General features: G+C 42.2%; 1 long non-coding RNA gene across 1 annotated transcript; it reads left to right on the top strand.

Annotated features, from left to right (window-relative positions):
* The first annotated feature begins 11 nt into the window (after positions 1-11).
* On the top strand, positions 12-4,573 carry LOC127384719 (uncharacterized). The gene is made up of 3 exons (XR_007889531.1): positions 12-114; positions 896-1,073; positions 4,206-4,573. It is a non-coding gene; the product is annotated as an uncharacterized LOC127384719 (long non-coding RNA).
* Positions 4,574-23,940: the final 19,367 nt, after the last annotated feature.

Genomic DNA, 23,940 nt, shown 5'->3' with positions numbered 1-23,940 from the left:
CCCGGCTTCCGCTCACAACATGGCGCCTGGGCCCTACCTGCGCGGCCCAGGGCGCCTGCGCGCTCCGCCCCAGGGTGGGCCCGTCGCCGCCGCCCGGGCCCTCACGGCCCGCAGGTACCGGGCCGGCCCGGAGGGGATGGGGAAGGGCGGGAGGCCCGGGCAGGACGCGGTCAGCGGCCCGGGCGGCCATGCTCCGCCCCTGGCTGGCGGGCGGGGGGAAGCGCTCGGTGAGCGCGGGCGGCTGGTGCGGGGCCGGGGCGAGGTCCTCCCGTACTTGGCCGCGTTCCGGTTGTGCGGGGCGGCGGCGAGCGGGCAGAGCCGCCGGGTTGACGGGCGGCAGCGGCCCAGCCGCGGTTCTTGGTGGGAAGCCCCCTGGGCGGCTGCCGCGGCGAGGTTGGGTGAGGCCGGGGCCCGGGGCCGGTGCTGCTCGGGCGAGAGAGCCGGGGGGGCGGGGGGTGAAGAGTGGGAGAGACGAAGAAGGTGGTTTGCATGAAAGGAAGAGCCGATGGAGAATGTTTGGAGGCGAGCGAGGATGGGGAGGAAGACGTAGTGTTGTGCGGAGTATCGTTAGGCAAAGGGGGAAGGGGATTAAGACGCAGGGGTTTGTTTTTATAGCAATACCATTGCAGTAGTAGTTGGGCTGCATGAGTAAGAGGTGCCTCGCAGCAGGAAGGTCGTACTTCTGCAGGCCAAGAGACAAGAAGGTGAAGCTGCCAAGAAACACCCTACAGGTTCTGAAAGCAGCCCGTATTTTGCTTTGTAACTTCAGCTGTTAGTTGTTACACAAACAGCTGACTGAAATACGTATTGAGATCTGTGAATGTGTGCTGTCTTACGTGATTCTCTTAAAATGTTAAGCAGTCTAATATAAACACCCATCCTTTTGCAAGGTCAGGTGGCTTGGCTGATTCAGAAGAGTCCTTGAAACGTTAGACCAGCAATGAAGATGTGGACTGGTGTCGGAATTCTTGCCATAGAAGCCAAGTTTTCTAGGACTGTGTTGGAGAAGGCTACTTTGTTTTCAACAGCCCCCCCCCCCGCCCCCGTCCGCAAGCATTTCTAGATCTTGACAGGTCACATGCTTTGTTTCATCCTTGATAGAAGTTAACATTCTTTAAATATTTGGAATATTTCTGAGGGTGAGAGGAATAACAAGATTGCTAGTAATTAAGAAATGTGTGTGTGTACTTGGTACTGTGATCAACACAAGCTACTTTGTTTCTGCTCATTAGCATTTTTGATCCCACTTTATGTTCATGTAAGCATAAATACCTATCTGCAAAGAGGTACAAAGAAGGGCATGGACAGTTGCTCATAATGAATCAGACTTCAGCTTGTACTACAGAGACTTCCATATCTGGAGTAAAAGGTGATAGTTGAATGATGATTTGAAGGCATCATCACTTCCAGGAGAAGCAGCTGTCTCCTCCCCTTGCTCACTGCTGTTCAGTCCGGCCCTTGCATCAGCCTCTCTTTTGAAGTGATGCAATTACTTGTGCTGCCACGTGGTGAGTTAGGCTGGGGAACATATCTACGTCAAAGCTAACACTACCTTTTTTACCTTCTGTTGTCCTCAAAAATACCCAGCCCTACCAACCAACCTATCAAAGTTTGAGTTCAAGGTTGAAAAGAGGTTAGGACTACTTCCTTCTAAAACGGGCAATTTGCAAAACTGTGGCCAGTTATTGGTATCAAATTTAGAACAAGGTAATAGAAAACTGGTGATTCAGTAGTACTTGGCAGCCTTTATACTTAATAGGAAAATGTTAATATCAAGGAATAATTTTTTTTGTAGTTTGATCAGCACCAGGTCGCTTCAGTCTCAGTCTGGCTGCTAGAATGTTGAATAAAAAACTCATATTCACAGCAGTCGTGCACATTTGTGTTTGAAACACAAATCAAGACTTCTAAAAAAATCCTTGAGTTCATGTAAAAATCCATGATGAAAAAAATGTTTCCTTCCATTCCTCTGGAAGCATCAGTTTCTCTTCCCTCACAGGGACGGTTCACTTCCAGTTATCAAAGGTTGTGCATTTGTACCTGCATCAATTATGCAGTCGGGTACATACAACTGGGAGAAGAACCTGAGCAGCTGAAAGGTGCCACCATGACAGGGAAAAAACCCTAAAAAAACAACAGCTGTGCTTGCATTTAACACAGTTCAAACAATCCGTCTTTATATGATAAAACATCCTTCCTTTATATAAAAAGTTCCACAATCTACTAGTTCCCTTTTGTAGTGGTCTAGTGCTTTCCTGCCATAGGTAACTATTCCAAATTACATGTTTGAATTACAGACTCTTTTTAGGTGGGTGTCATGTTTCAGTTAGCATCTCTAAATTTTGTAGGTTGGTCATCTTTTGTCCTTCCCCATATGCGTCCTATGAATCCAGAAAAACAAGGGCAAAGATCTTATGCGCTAGCATTTAAGAGGACTGCAAAAAATAGAAATCTGACCTTTTCTCAGGCACTGAAGTACAGAGGGTAGGCAGAAGTATGCTATTTCATTGTTCAGGGCTTTGAGTATTATCACGCTGCACATTTAAATTTTATAAATGAGAAAGCTGCATCAGGATTTTAATAGGAGCTACTGTGCAAGAACAGACTTCAGGGCAAGAAAATTATCTGGAAATTGTTTCCACGGGGAAGAGAAACATATCAGTTAATCTCTGGGAGATGCGGGGGATTCTGACTTTCAGATCCAGCTAAGCTCAGAGTTGGATGCTTAAGGTATTTTGCCTCAAGACAGCAGCTCCTCTTTTTCGTTCCTTTTGTCTCAGTCCAAAGCCAGATCATGCTTTCACTTATGGCAGGAGACCTTTCCTTTTACCCTCTCCCTTTAGGCACAGCCATCATTACTTGACTGTAGTCACCATTAATAACTGTCTGTCACCTGGCTTGGTTGTGGGGGTAGATTTCACCTTCACATAAGTGGTTGAAATCATATTGCATCCAGATAAATGTTTTACATGCATTGCACTGGAAAATTTGACCATTCTCATTAGGAAAAGAGTAGTAGTGTATGGCACTGAAATGACAGTGCTGTATAAAGTCGTGTCATCATATGAATTAGGTGGGCTTCACAAGCTGCACCATTTTTTTATCTTGCTTCTAACATGTCTCTCTAAGATGTTACCCCATTGAAAGGGAGACATCAGCTTAACAGGACTTAACCTGCCTTTCCCCACAGAAGGCATCTGAATGTGAGAGTAGCAGAAACAGGGAGAGCTTGCTTGTGGTTGGTGGTATCTGATGCTTTGACTAGCTTAGAAGTAGTACCTGCTTACTCTTTGCAATAAAGGTAGAAATCATGGCAGAGTTAGTAAGTCATACCCAAAAAATAAGCTAATAAGTATAAACCAGGATTAGTTTGCTAATATTACTATCGGAATAATATTTGGGAGCTTGGACGGGGGAAAACCAAAGCAAACTATGGCAAAACTCCCCACAATCTGCCACTCATCTAGAAGGTGTAATAGTATATTAGGTGTGAAAAAGTAAATGCATTCTGAAAGTGTGAAATTCAGCATCAGATATTACAACCCTGGTATGGGGGTGTATAATTTGAATTTAAAACACAAGAAAATATACAGAAGTTACTGTCCAAATTTACATGGGAAAAACCTCCAAGGAGTTAAACAGAATTAATTGCTTTGTATATATACAGTAGATGCAGAAAGCCTTTTACTCTCAAGACATCTGGATTCAATTCCTAGCAGATCACAGAGGACAATTGTGTAATTTAGTAAGTCACTTAATATAGATGAGATTCAACTAAGGAGACTTAGTCTTTCTTAATGATGTTTTCAAAAGTGTGAAGAGGCCTTGATTGGAGTAGTGTAAATACATCCTGCCAAAACAGACTAAGGAAGCCTTCGTGCTCATTAGAACTGGTTGCTCTGTGCTTTAGTTGCAAATATAAAGAACATCTCCTTAACCTCACTGGGGTATTGATAAGATAGTTTCATTGATGCTTGGAAAGCAGACAAAGACAGGGGAGAGAGACAAAGTGCTGCAAGAAGTTTCCAATCGGTGTCAGTTCTCATAGCAGAGACACCAGAAGGATTTGCTATGTGAACCAGGGTTAAATATGAGTTACAATCAATAATTAAAAAGGGAATAACTCAAATTAATGTCTATTGTGTATTAAGACTTAACTTAACCTTTCAAACAACATCTGCTAAAGGGTGCTTTCACCATTACAGGCCCCTGGATGATGAAATCATACAGGAATGCAAACATTTTCTACAATTTCCTCTGGCAGGCTCTTCTTTGAAGTTCTGATCCTGCAAGTGTAATAGAAGCCACGATAATGACAATAAGAATACTTCTAAATCCTACATGTATTAGAGATATGATATCTGACTCACTGCTTAAAACTCTAGCTTTTGTGGTGTATGTATGTGTACACAAAACTGCACTGAAAAGAGTAGAGCATAATGCATCAGGCTGGATGGTATTACTGCTTCAAGTTTTATCTGTGGTCACTATACTAGCAGGAAATACTGTGCCTGTGGTTTCTACATCCTGAGTGGAAATCTGGAATTCAATAAAATATGGTCTCATTACAGCATACCTGTGTCCAGCATATGTTCTCATTTTAGTGTTTCTGTACGTACAGATAGCTCAGATTCATTTACTGATTGACAAAGCTTATCCTGTTCTCTGCACGGTATGAGAAGCCTTTTGCTGAGCTTAGAAATCTTACATGGAAACCAGTTATCAAATACTGAATACAAGTTGTCACCCTGCTACAGTGGAATATCGAAGAGCAGATGAGAATTTCAGATTGCCTTATTTTGAGACAAAAAGGAAACAGCAGAGTATGAAGAAGGATCAGTGTCTGAGGGTTGGGATTCTCTTGGGTTAAATATGACACAAGCTAGCTGTTCACAGAACAGAAAAATATACAAAGGTGATAGAGGTAGAATATGATATTACACAAGATAGTATAACAATAAGAAACTTAACCTCACAAGTCACTGCTATAAAACACACCATGCCTAGAGGAGGCCACAGCATTATATGTACCCTACCCATTTCCACCTCCAGACCTAGGAATTTAGGGGCCCCAAACCTTTATGTTATTGTTATCAAATTAGGTCTGATTTAAAGAGCCTGCTGAAAAGCAAAGCCCAGTTTATCTAGCATATTTGGGATATAACCATAATACCTCAATTTCCTGATTTGATGCGCTCCCAATTAAATAGTTTTAATGTCTTCCCCCATCCCTTGGTCTCTTTAAAAGCTACTCACCAAATAATCTAACAATCTTACTCTTCACTTCCTTTTATAGATTATCCAGTGACTCTGAGCCAAGAATCCCTTTTAAATCTAGAAAGCTTTACTTTCTCTTTCCTGACTCTTAATTACACTCAGCAGGATTCTTCTGGCTGAGCTAACAGCTGTCCTTTATCCTGCTTGGCAACACCTTATCCTCATTCCCAGCAGTCTGCTGATCTTTTCTGAAATACCTTCCATTGAAGTGATCAGACCTAAAAATATAGTTTGCTACCTCTACTTGTTTGAAAGATCCATGTGTTCTATCAAAATGGTTCACTCACTCTTTCAGCAGCCTCTGGTGCCTTTTCCCCTGTAGAGAACCAAGCAATGCCATTCAGATGGAGGTCCAGGTTTGTGACCATGCCCAAGAATGTTCTCCTGTGATCAATAAAATTTGGCGCATCATCAAATGTAAATCATAAGGGATCATAATTGTGCATCTTGTACAACAAGCTGTATACATGTAGCATTTTCCCCATCTCTCTGTATGATGTCTGCCATTCCAGTGCAGCTGGGGAAGTCCTGCCATGAGCCCCAGTCTCCTTGAAATTCGGGGATGTGACAGATTCACACTCTCATGTATTGTTGATACATGACTTCTGTGAAAAAGGAACTTCACTGACTTGACTGCTGGTTGACACCCAGAAGTGTTTCTTTACCACTCATTATGAGCTGGGGGTTAGCAAACTGCAAAGAGTACTGGCACCCTTTTTTTGTGTCCTATGGGTGATTTACTGGTGAAAACGTGCCTACTCTGGATATTTTAGATCCCCAGCAATCATTCCAGGATCATGCAATGACACAGTTCCACAGTGAGTGCCCATTTCACAGAATTGCAGAATCTTAGGGGTTGGTAGGGACCTTGTAAGATCATCCAGTCCAACCCCCCTGCCAGAGCAGGATCACCTAGAGCACATCACACAGGAATGTGTGCAGGTGGGTTTTGAGTGTCTCCAGAGAAGGAGACTCCACAGCCTCTCTGGGCAGCCTGTTCCAGTGTTCCGTTACTCTCACAGTAAAGAAGTTTTTCCTTATGTTTATGTGGAGCCTCCTATGTTCCAGTTTGCATCCATTTCCACTGTCCAAAGTCAGCGCTTACTTAAAGGAGGCAGGAGAGTGATGGAAGCCAGGTCATTATCTGAAAAGAGTGAAGAGAAACATGTTAGCTGGAACAACCCTGCCCCCCTTGTGGGTGCTGCACTCTCTCCCTGCTATGTTGTCCCACTTTGTCCTATTTGATGGACCAAAGATAGCCTCAGAGCCTTGCTCCAGAGTCACAACCTCACCAAAAGGAGTAGCAAGATGAGGCAGCAACATTTATCCAGTATTGCAGAGCAGCTGAAGGCTGTATTAAGACATGGTTCCTTATTTGGCGCTTTGGTGTTGTAAAAAGGTATGTATGTGACAGGTGAGTCAGAAGCTGTGAAGTCTCTGCTGCCTGAGCTGCGAAAGGCTCTCGGCTATGGTGTACTTAAGCTAAGATGTGGTGCATACTTGACCTACTGCTAGGTTGGGCAAGATACTGTAGGTGGTGGAGGGGAGGTTGTGGAAGATTTTTGGTTGGTCATTCGCCAGTAAGTGAAGAGAAGGTAACGAAAGATGTAGGAAGAAATGAAAAGGGGAGGCTGAGAATAGGAGATGGCTTTTTAAACAGCAAAGAGGAAAAAGAACAAAACAATTCTAAAGAGCACATAAGGAGCAGTTGTGTCATGAAAATGAATAGCCAGTTAATCCCGTGAGTTTTTGTGTCAATATTTAGTGAATCACAGGAAATCAGAAAGGCTGATGTGTTAATAGTGATAAGCCATAGAGATGCTCTTAACAATTGTATAAATTGGCCAATATTTTCTTTTTTTAGGGTCATTTGATACAAGATTAATGAAACAAAGCAACCATTCAGTGTCTCATTGAATGCATTACAACCAGATAAAATTTCCGGTGGCTTCAGCTAATGTTTGCAGCAAGAAGCAAATTTTCAGCTTGTGAGTGGGCTTACAAGTTAATAGAGTCTTTGGTATTTCATCACCACAGACAGTAGAAAGGATTAAACGAGTTGTCAGGATTATATTCCTCCTCTACTGATTCACTTTCAGCAAAACTGAAACTTTGTCTGGCTTCAAAGAAGCTATTTTAAAAAATCACAATTTTCAAGAAGGAATGACGTTCTCTTGGCTGCTTCACTAGAATGAATGCTCCTCTGCTGCACACAAATGAGCTGCTTGCCCTAGCTGAACAAAAGCTACGATGAGGGCTTTGATCAGTGTTGACAGTGTTCCTGCAGTATTTCAGTGTCTCATTCCTTTGTGCTTTCTAGAACCGCTACTAATGACGTTGGTTAAGAGAGGGTGTAAATTCCAATAAGATGGCCATCTCCAGAGAGAGCTGAATCAGTCTGTTGCAAGGATTCTTTAATTATTAATTTCATTGCTACAGTTTTTTTTTTTAGTAGTTTCTTAAGACAAAGAGATCCTTTATGAGCTGCTTAAAGCACCACTCATCTGTATGACAAAATTTGTCCACTTTTGTCCACAGAAACCCCTTTTATATTAGTGACATCAATGCTTTTGTTTAAAGGGTTACATTCCATGTTGGGTTTATTTTTCCTTGTAGACAAGCAGGAAATCTGTCACTAATTTCCTTCCAGCAAGCTCTGACTGCCTTTGCTCAGTCCTCTTAATCCTCTGTATATTTATTCTTCTCCATTTTACTTCTGAAGACAGACCTGGTTCTCTTAATTCCTGTATTTCTTTCAAGGTATTCTTCATCCTTCTCACACAGCTCCACCTGGCACTTGGCAGAAGAAGCAGGTCGTCTGCTGTCTCTGCAATACATTGAGTGGATCTGAGGTGCTCGCCCACCTTGTGTACATCTATGTCCTCACTGACCACATCTCTTTCCTGCTCAGTCATTTCTATTTTTACCTATCTCTGCATTGCATTCGATGCATCCAGAACTTTGCTTCCCCTTTTCACACCTAAACCCTTTCTCTTAATAACTTCCGACTTGCCATATAAGAAACCTCTCTAATCTTCTGTGTCAAGTCATCAGCTCCTCATTAAATTGTGTACCTTCTGGAGCTGAGTATTTGCTATTCAGCATTTCCTGTCTATTGCCATTGCCAGGAGTTGGAGTCCTGTTGCTGCAACGTTCTTATCACCTCATGTCTCATCTCTCACCAACAAACCCAGACTGCTCCCATCTCTCTTGGCATTTCTGCACCCTCACTTCTTTCTGCTTCTTACTTAGGTTCAGCTTTGTGGCTCAGCAGAACCCTGTACCAGCTTATTTCTTGTTTTATACTTTATCTTGTTCATGGTTCCATATCCTTCTGCATCTTCTTTCCTACTGTTTCTCAGCTTCATGCATTTTTTATGTCACTTTGTGCTTCGGGCTTCTCAGATCGAAAGCCCTGCTCCTCCCCCAGGGCCCTCAAGTATTCTTGCATTCACTGTAATAGTGTCTCTCAGCCACTGTCCCAGAAAGCGTATTTTTTCCAAGTTAGAAAACTCTTCAAAGCACGTCTTTTGTACTGTGAAAAAGCAGAAGCTTTTCCACCTCCACTTTAAAAGTAAGGAGTGTGCTTGAGGGAGAGAGATTTTTTGCAGATGTGGAGCCATGTTCTACACTGTCCTCTGGGGCTCACAGGTTGGGCATCTAAAGACAGACAGACTCCATGTAAGGTCACTTTTGAACTTCTTGGCAAATGGTTTAACCTCTTCCCTATTCCACTTAGGTGCAATTCTGAAGTATTTGGAAGACTTGTTCCAACTTAATACAAGGCTAAAATTGCTGTAAACCTTAGGTATTGGTTCTCGCTAAAGAGAGAAAGAAAGAAAGAAGTTTTATTCAGTTACAAGACTTTGAAAAATGCATATATATATTTAAGCATGGAATGACAATTGCAAAAAATACCTAATTTGAGAGAGTGGATGCAAAGCACATGTAGTGGGAGTAGGTATGAGAAAAAGTTAAGCTTCCCTTTCTCTCCTTTATGGTTCTCCTTTGCCAGTATTGTGGAGACTGAAAATAACTCCACTCTCAGTGATGTCATCACTGTTAGAGGCACAGTGTCAGCTTAATTTGTTTTCTGACTTCAGCAGGGGAAACAGAATCTGACTGCTGACTCACTTGTTAGGTCTGAAGTAAAATAGTTATGTTTATTTAATCTATTTGGCCATGAGTTTGGGTCTTTAAATATCTGCTGCCTTTTTAGTAGGTACAGGTACGCCTATTCATGGAGGAAAAAGGAAATGAAGAGTCTGAAATAACTCTGTTATCATAGAGAAGATGTTGTCTAAAGCAGGAATATGTAAGATTTTTCTAGAGCTGCTCTCCTGAAGAGTTTTCTTCTTACATACTAGGCCACAGTGGTGGTCCAGTTGTTGTCTGGGATGGTTGAGTTGTTCCCTTAACCTCAGCCTCAGCAGCTGATGCACCAGTGGTGTCAGCAAGCAATGATTTGGCTGCAGATCCATTGTTCAGATGCTTTTATTTTTCTTTCTTGGCCTGCACCCTAATGTCTCTTTAAGCTGAAGTGAAGAAGTTTTGTGGCAAATCAGTGTGCAAGTCGACCCTCTTTTGTCCATTTAATTATGCTTTGTTTTCCATGTACCTGTGAAGTTGGGCAGAATTTCTCTTGCCCACAAAGAATATTTTTGATGTCCACATGACATATTTTATGCACATTTTGCAGTTTCATTTGGGCTGTCAAAGTAGCAGCAAATGGAGACTTTTCCTGACAGCATACTTCTTTTGTTATCCTTAATTTAAGTACCTGGGGCCCAGATCGTCTGCTGGCAGAAGACGAGAGGGGCTCTAGCTCTTTTAACCACTTTGCATCTTCTGGGGATTTAAAGCTTTGACTGCCACCGACTCATCTAAGCAAAGTGGAGTAGTGTCCATAACTGAAATATAAGGCATGTTTGAATGCAATGAATGGCTCTAAATGTTTAGAGGAAGGAAGAACACACACAAGAAATAATCGGAAAAAAAATACAGATTGTTTGTCATGTGGTTTTCCTCAGGATGTTTAAGTAGTGTTGCCTTAGTTTCAGTTTATTTTTCTATAATCCTTATAAGTTATTTAATATCAGATATAATCTTATTTTCTGCCTCTAGCTTATTTGTTCTTAGTTCCTCCTTCTACGGTTTTGATTGGCAGCTACTCCTAGCTAAATTTTTATCCATTTTTACCTGATATTTTTTTTTAGGAAGCAGGAGAAAAACAAGCTGCCATATTTCTAAATTCTTACAGACTGTGAATGAATCATTTTTTATGTTCTTTATTTGTCACATTTCTAATCATATGCATGCATTTTAATGATAGAACTGTATATTTCTGTAGAAAAAAGCAAGGAATTCTAGAAATTGATGTGAGAACAACATTAACAATACTCTTGTCTGATGAAGAACCAAATAAACTTTTAAGCAGAAACCTCAAGATTTGGGCCAGAGGAAGCTCAACCGAATAATTCCTCACTGTTACTACTGGCAGTTACTGAACTTGGTACAAGCTGAAGGAGATTTCAGTTAAAGGAACAATAGGTGGAAAATAAAAAATGATAGAAATAGCAAGAAAACAGCACTACAAGAGTTAGGAACTCACCCTTCTAGGTTGATAGATGGTTTTTTTAAGTTGTTCAAAACCGTAAGTGTTAATACTTATGTTAATACTAATGTAGTTCTAGTTTGTATTTGGTGATGTTTAAAAAAAATTGTAATAACTGGATCAAGTCTCATGCCTTCTAGGGATGTGTTCAAACTCGCCGCATTTCTACATCTAAAGACCGGAGAAGCTTAGAGGACACTTTAGCCATTTCGATGTTTGATACTGTGTGCATGAGCTAAACAGGCATGCAAAATACAACAAAAGTGAAGAAACGATGGAAAGAAAATTATTCTTGCCTCAGGCACAGTGTAATTTTGCCTTACAAAAGAGATCAAGGCTCAGGTTTTCTAATGGGAATTTTTTAGATCTGGCCCTGAAATAAGCTATGTATTTGTTTCACCCACTGGTTCCTGGCACATCTACTGATACATCCTGCTGCTTCTCTCTCATGGGCTAACAGTTTGTAGAAGAAATATTCAAAGTAGCACCCAGGCAGCAGCTGACCTGCATGCTTCTACTTCTGCAAAGCAGAAGAAACACAATTTCCACAGAGTGAAAGAGCTCTCAATCCCCAGGTGCAAGACATCAGGCAAGGAGGACAGGAGACCAGCATTGCTGAGTTGAGACCTGCTGGCCATACTGAAGGGCAGGAAGGAAACACACAGGCAGTGGAAGCATGGACAGGTATCCTGGGAAGAGTACAGGAACACTACCCAGTTGTGTAGGGATGGGATCAGGAAGGCCAAGGCGCAGGGCAGGGGACACAAAGAATAATAATAGGATATTCTATAGGTATGTCAGCCATAAAAGGAAGATCAAAGGAAAGTGTACACCCCTCTGATGAACACAACTGGCAAACTGGTAACAACAGACAAGGAGAAGCCTGAGGTACTCAACAACTTTTTTGCTTCAGTCACCACTGGCAACCTTGCTTCCCACACCTCTCGAGTGGATAGACCATACGGCACGGACTGGGGGAGCAAAGTCCCTCCCACAGTAAGAGAAGATCAAGTTTGTGATTCTCTGTGGAACCTGGATATAGGTAAGTCTGTGGGACCTGACAAGATCAATTCCAGAATCCTGAGGGAATAGGCTGATGTAGTTGCCAAGCCACTCTCTGTGATATTTGAAAAGTCATGGCAGTCAGGTGAAGTCCCTGATGACTGGAAGAAAGGAAACATTGCACCCAGTTTTTAAAAGAGCAGAAAGGAGGACTCTGGGAACTACTGACCTGTCAGCCTCACCTCTGTGCCTGGGAAGATCATGGAATAAATCATCCTAGAAGCTATGCCAAGGCACATGGAAGATATGGAAGTGTTTTGAGACATCCAGAATGGCTTTACTAGGGGCAAATCGTGCCTGCCCTAATAGGTGGCTTTCTGTGATGGAAAGACAACATCAGCAAACAAGGGAAAAGCCACAGATGTAGTCTATCTGGACTTCCATAAAGTCTTTGACATGGTCCCCCAGAACATACTAAGTTGGAGAGATGGATTTGATGGATGGACTTTTTGGTGGTTGAGGAATTGGCTGGATGGTTGCATCCAGAGGGTAGTGATCAACAGCTCAGTATCCAGATGGAGATTGGTGACAAGTGGTGTCACTCAGGGGTCCCTACTGAGACCACTACTGTTTAGCATCTTCATCAATGACACAGACAGTGGGACTGAGTGCATCCTCAGCAAGTTTGCAGATGACACCAAGCGGACTGGTGTGGCTGACATGCCAGAGGGACGGGATATTATCCAGAAGGACCTGGACAGGCTGGAGAAGTAGACCCATGTAAACCTCATGAGGTTCAACAAGGCAAAGTGTAATGTCCTGCACCTGGCTTGGGACAACCCCCAATATCAGTACAGGCTGGGATAATGAAGGGATTGTGAGCAGTCCTGCAGAGAAGGACTTGGGGGTATTGGTGAATGAAAATCTGGACACGAGTCAGTGATGTGCTCTGGCAGCATAGAAAGCCATCGGGATCTTGGGCTGCATCAAAAAAAGTGTGGCCAGCAGGTCAAAGGAGGTGATTCTCCCCATCTACTCTGCTCTGGTGAGACCACACCTGGAGTACTGTGTCCAGTTCTGGAGCCCCCAACACAAGAAAGACATGAACCTGCTGGAGTGAATCCAGAGGAGGGCCATGAGGATGATCAGAGGACTGGAGCACTTCTCCTGTGAAGACAGGCTGAGAGAGTTAGAGTTGTTCAGCCTGGAGAAGAGAAGACTCCAGGGAGACCTTATAGAGGTTTTCCAATAGGGGGCTTAAAAGACAGATGGGGGCAGATATTTTATCAGGGCCTGTAGCAATAGGATGAGTAATGGTTTAAAACCAAAAGAGGATAGATTTAGACTAGATACAAGGAAGAAATTTTTTACAATTAGGGTGGTGAAACACTGGCTCAGGTTGCCCAGAGAGGTGGCAGATGTACCAGCCTTCGAAACGTTCAAGGTCAGGTTGGATGAGGCTCTGAGCAACCTAGTTGAAGATGTCCCTGCTTACTGCAGGTGTGTTGGGCGACATGAATTTGAAAGGTCCCTTCCAACCCAAACTATTGTATGATTCTATGATAAAACCCAAGCTCAAATTCAGCAAAAGGTAGTTCAGACTGACATTTTAGCTGGGGGAAGAAGCTAATACTGGTGCTGATTACATGCCTTTAAAAATGTGAATCTTCATTACAGCTATTGTTCCCATTCAAAATAAGTTAGATTTACTGTCCGTCATAATTCCTAGCTACAACTCTCAAGCATCAGGAACTGCCTCCATCCAAAACACTGCAATCAAGGACTTGCCAAAATTAAATAGATGCCCACATCAACATGCTTATTATAGCACTCATGACGTAGTAAGTGCCAGGTGGATGCGTGGACTATGACAGAATAAAAAATACAGAACTATCCCAGCTTTATGTGTTTATATTGTTTTGTAAAAGATATCTAATGCCCTTTTTTTTCAGAGGTATTCAAACACATACTTTCAAAAAACTTTCTCTAGGATGGCAAGGCAGGGTTTGTGAAGGTTGAAAGTGTTGGTTTTTCTAGCACAACATTAGCACATTTGATGGCAATGCAGCTAAACATCACTGCCTAAAAATCATAAAGTAGAATGGGGCAATTACCTTGACAATTTTCTTATATTGAGATGTGCTGTTCACTTTTAACAATCTTTGAAACCTGTAAACTATAGAAAGATGGTTATACATGTAGCTTATGTGTGATTGTATGTTGGGTCACTGCCTGAAGATGAACTTGAAAATCTGAGGAAAAAAAAGTTAGTTGTTAGACGTCAAGCTTAGTGCTGTATCTGGAGGAGATTTTGTTCATTCAGACAGTACTTTCTCAAATGGAACAACGAATAATAGAATCATAGAATGGTTTGGGTTAAAACTTTATCTAGTTCTTACTAGACCAGGTTGCTCAAAGTCCCATCTAACCTGTCCTTGAACACTTCCAGGGATGGGGCATTCACATCTCCTCCCAGCAACCTGTTCCAGTGTCTCACCACTCTCAGAGTGAAGAATTTCTTCCTAATGGCTAACATACATCTCCCCTCTTCCACTTCAAAGCCATTAACCCTTGTCCTCTTGCTACATGCCCTTGTAAACAATCCCTCCCCAGCCTTCTTGTAGGCCCTTCAGGTACTGGAAGGCAGCTATGTGGTCTCCCTGGAGCCTTCCCTTCTCCAGGATGAACAACCCCAACTCTCTCAGCCTGTCCTCATAGGGGAGGTGCTCCAGCCCTCTGATCATCTTCATTGCCCTCCTCTCGACTCCCTCCAAGAACTCCATGTTCTTCCTGTGTTGGGGTCTCCAGAACTGGACACAGTACTCCAGTTGGGGCCTCACTAGGGCAGAGTAGAGGGGAAGAGTCATCTCCATTGACCTGCTGGCCGTGCTTCTTTTGATGCATCCCAGGACATGGTTGGCTTTCTGGGCTGCTAGCGCACATTGCCAGCTCATGTAGAACTCATCAACCAACACCTCCAAGTGCTTTTCCTCGGGGCTGTTCTCAATCCAATCTCCACACAACCTGTAGCTGTGCTTGGGATTTCCCCAGACTAGGTGCAGGACCTTGCGCTTGGCTTTGTTGAACTTCATGAGCTTGGCGTGGGCCCACCTCTCAAGCCTGTCAAGGTCCCTCTGGATGGAGGGACCCCTCCCCTTCCCTCCAGTGTGTAGACCACATTACACAGCTTGGTGTCATCAGCAAACTTGCTGAGGGTGCACTCAATGCCACTGTCCATGTTGCCAACAAAGGTGTTAAACAGCACCAGTCCAAGTATTGACCCTTGAGGAATGCCACTTGTCACTGGTCTCCATTTGGACATTGAGCCCTTGACTACTATTATTTGAGTGCAACCATCCAGCCAATTCCTTAATGGTCGCATTTCTTATGGGCAAGCCTCTACCAAGCTTCTCAAACCCCTGGAGATCCACTGGTTGGGCCTGTGTTTCAGGCTGCTATTCACACACAGAGACTTTTATCACTCTCCTAAGTTCCTTGACACTATGGGAATGCAGTTGTGAGGAAGAGAGGATGGAGCTGGCAGAATTCTCTTTGCTTGCAGTGTTGTACAAAACATTTAGATGGCTAAAATGGTATGAATGAAACCATTCTCTGCAGAAAAAGCATGGGGGAAGTGTTGTGGGAGTTCCAGGTGGGAATGATGAGGGGGATAAAAAGCTTTGGGGCATATTAACTGATCCGAATCTGACTATGAGCCACTAATGAGAAGCTTCCACAAAGCACAGTGCTTAGATTTGTCAATTGAGGCAATTTTAGAAAAAATGAGGCAAATTCATGCAGGTGTGTGTTACTCTGCCAAAACCTTATCTGCAGTATTGTCTGTGCTTCTGAGCATCAGTGACTGAGGGAGAGGGAATTCAGACTGGAACAGGTGCAGAGAAGTGATGAAGGTAATGAAAAGTGTTTTAGAGAAGAGAGCTTTTTCAGCTTAGAAAAGCAAAGGCTGAAAGAGGTCATGGTTACTCTCTATGAATGCAAAACAGGTAGAACACCTGGTAGAGAGAGAACCACTTATGCTAGAGATCAATACTGGCACAGGAATGAATGAGTATAAATTGGCTGTGAATAAATGTAAATTGGAGGCTAGGATGTTTTATAACTGTCAGAGCAATAAAGTTTGAGTTGCTTTAAAATGATGGAAATAAGAGATGACAGGATCCATGTCATTTTAAAGCAGAGATTGCCCCATTTATAAAAAGGAAGATGCAGGCTGTTTGCCTGTAATAGGAGATAGGTAGAACTTAATGCACTGGGAAATTCGATGCAGTCCATTGCTCCTGGGTCAGTCTCTAACCTTTCTACTTGGGCAGACACAGCCAGTGTCAACAGCTGGTGAAACTATAACTAAACTAAAACTGATAGATTAGTGCCTTGCTGTGAAAGAATGGGTAAGTGTTTAGAAGATAATATGCCCCTGTAGGTACCAGAATCAAGTTTCTCTGGCAGCATTCAGGTATTGAGGCAACGTGCAAACCTTTTTAGCTAAAGACAGCTAAGGTAAGGTAGGGAATAAAAAGTAATGTTTTGTAAACAGAGATGACGTTACAAAGGTGGCATGGCAAACATCATTCACCTACAGCCTTGAAAGCAAGGGAGTAAGACATTAGGGAAAAGTTTTTTCATTTCCACATGGTCCTTAAAACTCAACATACTCAATTACTTCAGACTTTCACTCTACTGAAACCAAGACAGCAAAGCACCACACAGCTTCTGAGTTCTAAAAGAAAACCTTCCTGATGGCTGATCCCCATGACTGGAATAGAATATATTGGACTAGATGGCCCAAAGTTGCAAATGTCTAAATTTCTGATTATTATTTCTGAGAACTAATGCAATTTCTAGACCACCTTCACTTCATTCTTAATCCTTGGGAATGTGGATCTCATTTTAGGATCTCTGATGCTAAAATTAGTGTTTCTGGTGGTGAAAACCTGCATAATGTTATCCTCAAGAATCAAAAAGAATGGTATAGGAAGGGAAGAATATAGATGTTAACATTAAAACAAACACTCTCCACCTTTATTTTTTGATCCCACAGACTAAGACTACTAAAAACACATGCACCACACTCAGCAGCTGTGCAGGCTTAGTAGAGGGATGTCTTTTTTTTCCTGTGGAAAAGGAGTCTTGAAGTCTCAAAGAGAGAAGTATCAAAAGTAACCACTTTTTCATCAAGTTCCACTTTTTTTGATCTGAATTTCAACACTGAAGATTCCAGATGCTATAAAAACATTAATGTAGAGCAACATAGTATTAAGGCCATGTCTCACTGATGCAGACTGTACTGGTTTAGCCACCCAGCTTGACAAACTGCTGCCAGTGCCAAGCCAATGTATCTTTTTCCCCTCCATAATTTTACCATTTTTATCTCAGAGTGAGATTTCTCAGACATGCTATTGCTGTCGGGTACATAAGACTCCATTACCACTATACTGAGAAGTCTTCCCTGCCCCCGCAATGCATTAAAATGCATCTTAGCCTTTACTAAACAGTGGTTTCCTAATCACAGATTGAACAAAGTGTAGCTGAGCTTAGTAGAAGTGTCACAGGACAGACATGGTAATTTTCTTATTTAATTTTTAAAAAATCTCTGAACAATACTTTTTTTTTTTTTTTTTTTTAACCATCAACATTTCCCTCCCAAGAACCAGAGGCTGTATAAAAATTTTTAAAAAGTCTTTGGCAGGAGTAGGGTAAGACAAATGGGTGTCATGCCAGAAAAGAATTAACAATGAGCACAAACTGGAAAGCTTTCTTGCACGTAAGCCATCTTCCAATTACGTTAGCAATTGATAAGCAGCAATTTGGGTTGATGTTGCTGTTATTCTTAGAGGGAGTTAAAAGCTCCAGGTTTTTTAACAATAATCACTTTCATTTTACTAAATCTCACTGTAATTGATAGAAAGGCTCTGACTGATCTAAAAATAGAAGACCAGCTAGCCTCTTCAATGGCTAACTATTATGGAAACTCTTATGAAGTTTAACAGCAGCCATGGCTGGTAGAGTCAGGTGGTGCTTACCCATGGCAGAGAGGTGTTCACTCCCTGGGAACTAGCACAAGATCCTGATTAGAAGCAGGCGTCTGCTTGCTGGCTCTCATCCTTGTGGTGGGGGACCAGCTGCTCAGAAGCCTGCTGTGAGGGCAACACAGCATCTGGCAGGAAACCCAGGAGTCTCCTGGTCTGCATAGGTGACAAGTCCTCATGGAAATACCAGATGAGCTGAACAGGGTCAAGGGTTGACTTAACCTGGTGCTCACAAACAGCAAAAAGCTAGTGGTAGCTTTAGTCACACAGAGCAGTCCTGGGTGCAGTAAGCATAAAATGCTGGGGGTTGGGGTCCAGAGGAAGGCTGGAAGGTAAGCAGAGGACCCTGAGCTTCAGATGAACAAACAGAGGCTCATTCAGGGATTGTCTGGCATGATCCCCCTCTACTCTGCCCTAGTGAGGCCCCAACTGGAGTACTGTGTCCAGTTCTGGAGACCCCAACACAGGAAGAACATGGAGTTCTTGGAGGGAGTCGAGAGGAGGGCAATGAAGATGATCAGAGGGCTGGAGCACCTCCCCTATGAAGACAGGCTGAGAGAGTTGGAGTTGTTCATCCTGGAGAAGGGAAGGCTCCAGGGAGACCACATAGCTGCCTTCCAGTACCTGAAGGGCCTACAAGAAGGCTGGGGAGGGATTGTTTGCAAGGGCATGTAGCAAGAGGACAAAGGGTTAATGGCTTTGAAGTGGAAGAGGGGAGATGTATGTTAGCCATTAGGAAGAAATTCTTTAGCGTGAGGGTGGTGAGACACTGAAACAGGCTGCCCAGGGAAGTTGTGAATACTCCCTCCCTGGAAGTGTTCAAGGGCAGGTTGCATGGGGCTTGAAGCAATCTGGTCTAGTGGGAGGTGTCCCTGCCCATGACAGCGGAGTTGAAACTAGATGATCCATTCCAACTCAAACCACTTGGTGATTTTATGATTTTATGATCCCCTGAGGAGCTACTGTGAAGGGGAAGGGTTCCCAGGAGAGCTGGCTGGTTTCTAATTGCAACTTACTGAGAGTCAGGAATGAACCATCTTGTCATGTGGAAAGACTGGGAATTTCAGAAGACGGTCTGCATAGTTAGATGGAGAGCTTCTCATTGAACTATCACACAAGAAAGGAGTGGAGAAGGGGTAGAAACAAGAACAGGCAGTATAAAGCAGTGTTAGGTACTTAGTGTCAAAATCAGGAAGGCCAAAGCACAGTGGGAGCCTAGACTGCCAAGGTGCTCTGATGGGAACCAGACAGACTGCAGAAATGTTAGTTTCAAAGAAAGTTCAGGAAGAACACAGGGCCATTGACATGTGGAAAAGAAAACCTAGTTACAATGGAGCAAAAAAGGCTTATGTATTCAATGATGTTTTTTCCCTCAGTCTTCACAATCAAAGGCTGCTTTTGTACTGGCATGATTTGGGACAGAGAGGGGCAGCCCTCAGTGGCGAGGAAACAAACAAGTTAAAGACTTGAAAGAAGCTGAAAGAAGTTGGATATAATCAAAACCATGGGGTTGGGTGGGATTTCCTGAAGATGCTGGAGGAGTTTGCCAGTGTGATTGTGGTATCAGTATTTGGGGAAAACATTTTTAAATTAAGCTTTTTTAAATAGCAAAAGAGCTGTGAAGAAGAAAATGGAACAAGCGTGTGAATAATTTTAGCTGTAGCTGAGCTACATTAGTTGCAGTGGCTGTTATAATGAAAGAAATTCCCACCACTGAGTGGGCCATGGAATTTGATTTTCATATTTCTTGTCTTTTATCTTTATGAGACATTACATACAGCAGCCTTCATTTTTAAGACCTGGGATTTGTTGTAGCCTATTTCTGAAACAAAAATGAATGTTTTGCTGAATTTATCACTGAGGGATCAGGGAAAAATCCAACACCAGGTGAAATGGTACTTTTAGAATCTGGACTTGATATGAGCTTTCACAGCTGCTCTGGGTGAGATAAGTTGGTACTCTGGTGATATATTTATTTGACACATGGGGAGGAAAATCTATGGGGAAGTGAGCCCTTACTGCCAGTGAGCTGAATCCCAGAGTTTCTGCTCAGTTTTAGCTCAGCCAAATGCTCATTCAACGCAGTTGTATTTCTCTTCAGAGTATAGATATGCAGAAGGACTGTGAGCCATAATCAAACTGACCACCTCCCAGAAAAAACCCCAACAATTTACAGACCATTCAATTTGTGAGTTATCACTTGTGAATCCTAATTTCCAGTCTGTCGTCCAATCTGCCTAAGATTCCTATTGCGCTCATCTTGGCTCATCTTTCTCTGTGTTCTTAATACACAGTTACCAACCTTGCTACCTGTACTTCCCAAGAACCACCTTAGCAAGAGGGAGTGTAGAGTGGCAAAACAGGGGGAATAGCTACCCAACTCACACTGTCACCTTTCTCCTAGAGGGGCAACTGATTTGCTTGTCTCTTCTCTGCTGTTTTCCAAGAAGGTGTAGAAATAGAATCTTGTAGAGACCAGTAGCTCTCTCAAGTTAAGGCAGATTTAGCCAGAGGGTTAAAAAGTGAAGGTGGGCAGACAATGTGGTCAAATAAGCCCCATCTCATTCAGAAACCAAGCTGAACATATAGTGAATCAAAGAAGGAAGAGAAAAAAGGAAGCTAAGGCTGGGAGTGAGAGATACAACTGGGTCTCATTTTCCCTTTCATTTACGTCACTAGGAATTCTGCTAATTGATTCAAATAGGAACTGAACCAGACCCTAATTCAGCTATGGGTATTTCAAAGAAACTTTTCTAATTTAGAAGTTGAATAGTGAAGTTGTAATGTAAAAGCTGGGAAATGAAGACATAAAAGAAGCAATAAGGCTTGTTCTTTTTAAAAAGTTTCTGTTTGATATTAATATTTGGACATCTGTTGATACACTAATAACTGCTTTGAGGAACAATTAAAGGAAAAACGGCTGGCTTTGGTGCTAGGTGAGGATATAAAATATGTGTCTTGATACACTGGAAGAAATAGAGAAATAGAGAGAAATGTTATATTACCAGTTAAGAGACACTGAAAGGGACTAATTTAAAACTGAATGTATAAGCCCAGCATTGCTATTTTCTGTCTTGCTGTGCTTAGGCAGTTTCCATGTTCTGTAAATGTATGTACTTTTAATGAACATACAGGTGATACAGTGTCAATACATACACTGAGATCAATTTGTTTTCATCTGGGCTACCAGCTGTACATTCTGAATTCCTGTAATTCCTATAATGAAATGTAGTTATTGCAGAGTTTTGTTCTCCTAATTTTTTAAGCCTTAGACTGTATTAGAATATTTTCTAGCAACATTATCCATGTTAAAAATGTTCCAACCTGCTTCCCTCAGACTCAGCAGAGGTTGAGCTCTTGCTTTGTTAGCCTGACTGCACAGTTTCATAGCCATTGTTGGGGTCCCAGCAACTTCTCACAACATAGTTTTTTTGTTTACTTATCTCTAATCTCAGGTATTCACAGTTTAAAACTGGTGTGGTCTGTACAGTAGCCAAAGGTGTCCAAGAGAGACACATGAATATGGCTAGTCAGACTTTGTTGTTCCTGTGTACCTTGTGCTCAATGCAAGATCTGTCTCCTCCCTTGAGTTCTGTATCAATTGGGTGGCCAAACACAGCAGAGAAGGCAGAAGAGACCCACACACAAAATGTTAGTTTCAGCCTGACCTCTCTATGCAGATGCCTGATGAGATTTAAAAGCCAGAGAGTCATTTCACAGAGGTCTGCAGTAGTTAGGACCAGTAGTTTGGCTGCCATACACTCCTCAACTTTCAGTACTAGGCAGTAAGCTGTCATATTGGCTGAATCACAACATGATTTATAGGGAAAATTCACCATATAGGATGAGTAACTATATACAGTAGAACTTCCTGACCTTTAAAAAGCTGCTCTTGGTTATGTAGAAAAAGAATGAGTAGGATCTGAAACTGAACTGTTAAAATCCTGCTTTCTCATCTGATTTGTAAATTCTAGTTTTGGCCTGTACTTAGAACTATAATCAGTGTTTTGAATGGAGTTAATCTCAGAGCACGAGGGGTGACTAATATTCTCCTTTTAGGCTGCTTGCGCAGCTTCTCTTTCTGATTAGTAGGAAGGCCCATCTACTTGAAGCCTCTGCATTCATAGTCAAAGATTGCTTTCATTTAAGACGTTCCTTGGGTCACTTTCAAAATCTGCTCAACATTTGCCTTTCCCATCTTCCATTTCTTCTTCTGCCCGTATTCTCCTCTGGCTTGTACTTTACAGAGTGAAGTCTCTCTTCCTGCAATACTTTTGAAGATTTAGCATGGAGACAGTGAGTTTCAAAATTAGCCTTCTTGTGAGCTTCCAGCTCCATTTCCGTTCTCTAAAGAAAGGGACACCTGTTATTAAACAGGCTGTCACCTCTATAGCCTTGAATTAAAAACTCAGCAATCCAAAAGCAAGTAAAAAAAAATCCAAACTCTTCTGCTGCTCAGGAGTTGTACATTGGCTTTAATGTCAAAATTAACAGTCAACATTTTACCCAGGCAGAGAACACATCCAAACATTAAAATCCAGCTTGAGACACCTACGCTGCAGAAAAGGGAAAGCTTTCCTTGTCTTGCTTCTTTCCAAGACATTAACTCATCTGGTTTTAATAAGCTCCCTGTTTCTTGTGAGGAAATGCAGTTACCAGTGGCTCAAGCTTCAGCAGTTTGTTGCTGGTCTTTTTCTACTTCCCATTTTCAGAAGAGATCACCATTGGGTTTGAGTTTCCCCTCCAGCAGATGGTTGTCTCAGTTTCCCAATAAGCTACTCCAGCCTTGTCAGGCCTAAGAGCACTTTCTCTTCCTAAAGTCACTTGTGCTGAAAACCCTCTGGCCTTTGTGGGTCCCTCCTCGGGGGGAGGGAAGGGGTGGGCAGCGTGTATGGGAGTGCAAGGGAATAAAGCTCAGCCCTCAAAATGTATCTGAATCCAAATACAAACTTTCCCAATCCTGATAATTGTTCCTGGAATGACATATTCCCATCTGTGACCTGTACTTAGCAATTGCTGTGACCTTAATTTGTTCTTTATTGATTTTGCATTCCAAATTTGTTGGGAATTACAAGGTTTTGATGTAGAACATACTTGGCTGCAGTCTTTTTATAGATTTCAAAGAGCTCTCTATTATTTGACAGTTCTCATTCAGTAGGAGGTAGACGTTTCTGGCTCACAACTTGGTAAGATTATTTTGTTTTTCTTTCATAAGTAACATTTAACTACTGTTTCTAATAATATTGCAGCTAAACAGATTCTAAATATGACAAAGTGTTGAAAACACTGATGTGCAGGGGAAGTTGTATAATTGAATAAAATCTTAACTTCTTATGCCCAACACTTTAATCTAATCCATCCATTCAAAGCCTAGAGGTTTCTTGTTCTTTCAGCTGCACTTATCTGATAAATGAGCTTTTAAAAATAGAGATGGGACTAAATTCAAAAGGAGTATTCAAACTTCTAAGTACTGGGAGGGCGCAGATGAACTGGAGTTTATATTAATGACAGCTGCTGTGTTAACAGTCTGCAAAACCAAAAATAGGCCTGAAGTTGAATCATTTATTGAAATATCGTTGTATTTGGTTATGGTATAATCTGGTTCTCCATGTGTTATTCTACCAAACAAGATCCAATTCCAGTTTAAGATCAGTATCATTACCTTCTGGAAGGCATATGCTGTTACTTGCACACACTGACAAACTACACACATGTGTTCTAGGAACTGGCTGTGGCTTTGACAGCTGGTCCTAACTAATTGCCTCCAGCAAGATAAACATGGTCCTGGAGTTTGATAAACTCCCTTTTAGAATAAGGGACAAATGGGAGAGAGCTATGCACAGTGGGAATCCGGGAGATTAACATGAAAAAAAATAACATTGTAAGAATATTGCTGTATCAAGGCAAAAATACTAATATATTTTATTTAATTAAGGTACCTTCTATACAAGCAATTTAGAACAATCTGATTTTACCTTTGCAACATCCCTCAAAGGATAC

This window comes from Apus apus, chromosome 1 (genome assembly GCF_020740795.1).
Source record: "Apus apus isolate bApuApu2 chromosome 1, bApuApu2.pri.cur, whole genome shotgun sequence".
In the NCBI taxonomy this organism is placed as follows: Eukaryota; Metazoa; Chordata; class Aves; order Apodiformes; family Apodidae; genus Apus; species Apus apus.
The sequence above is the reverse complement of the archived record's forward strand: the minus strand, read 5'-3'. Positions and strand labels throughout refer to the sequence as shown.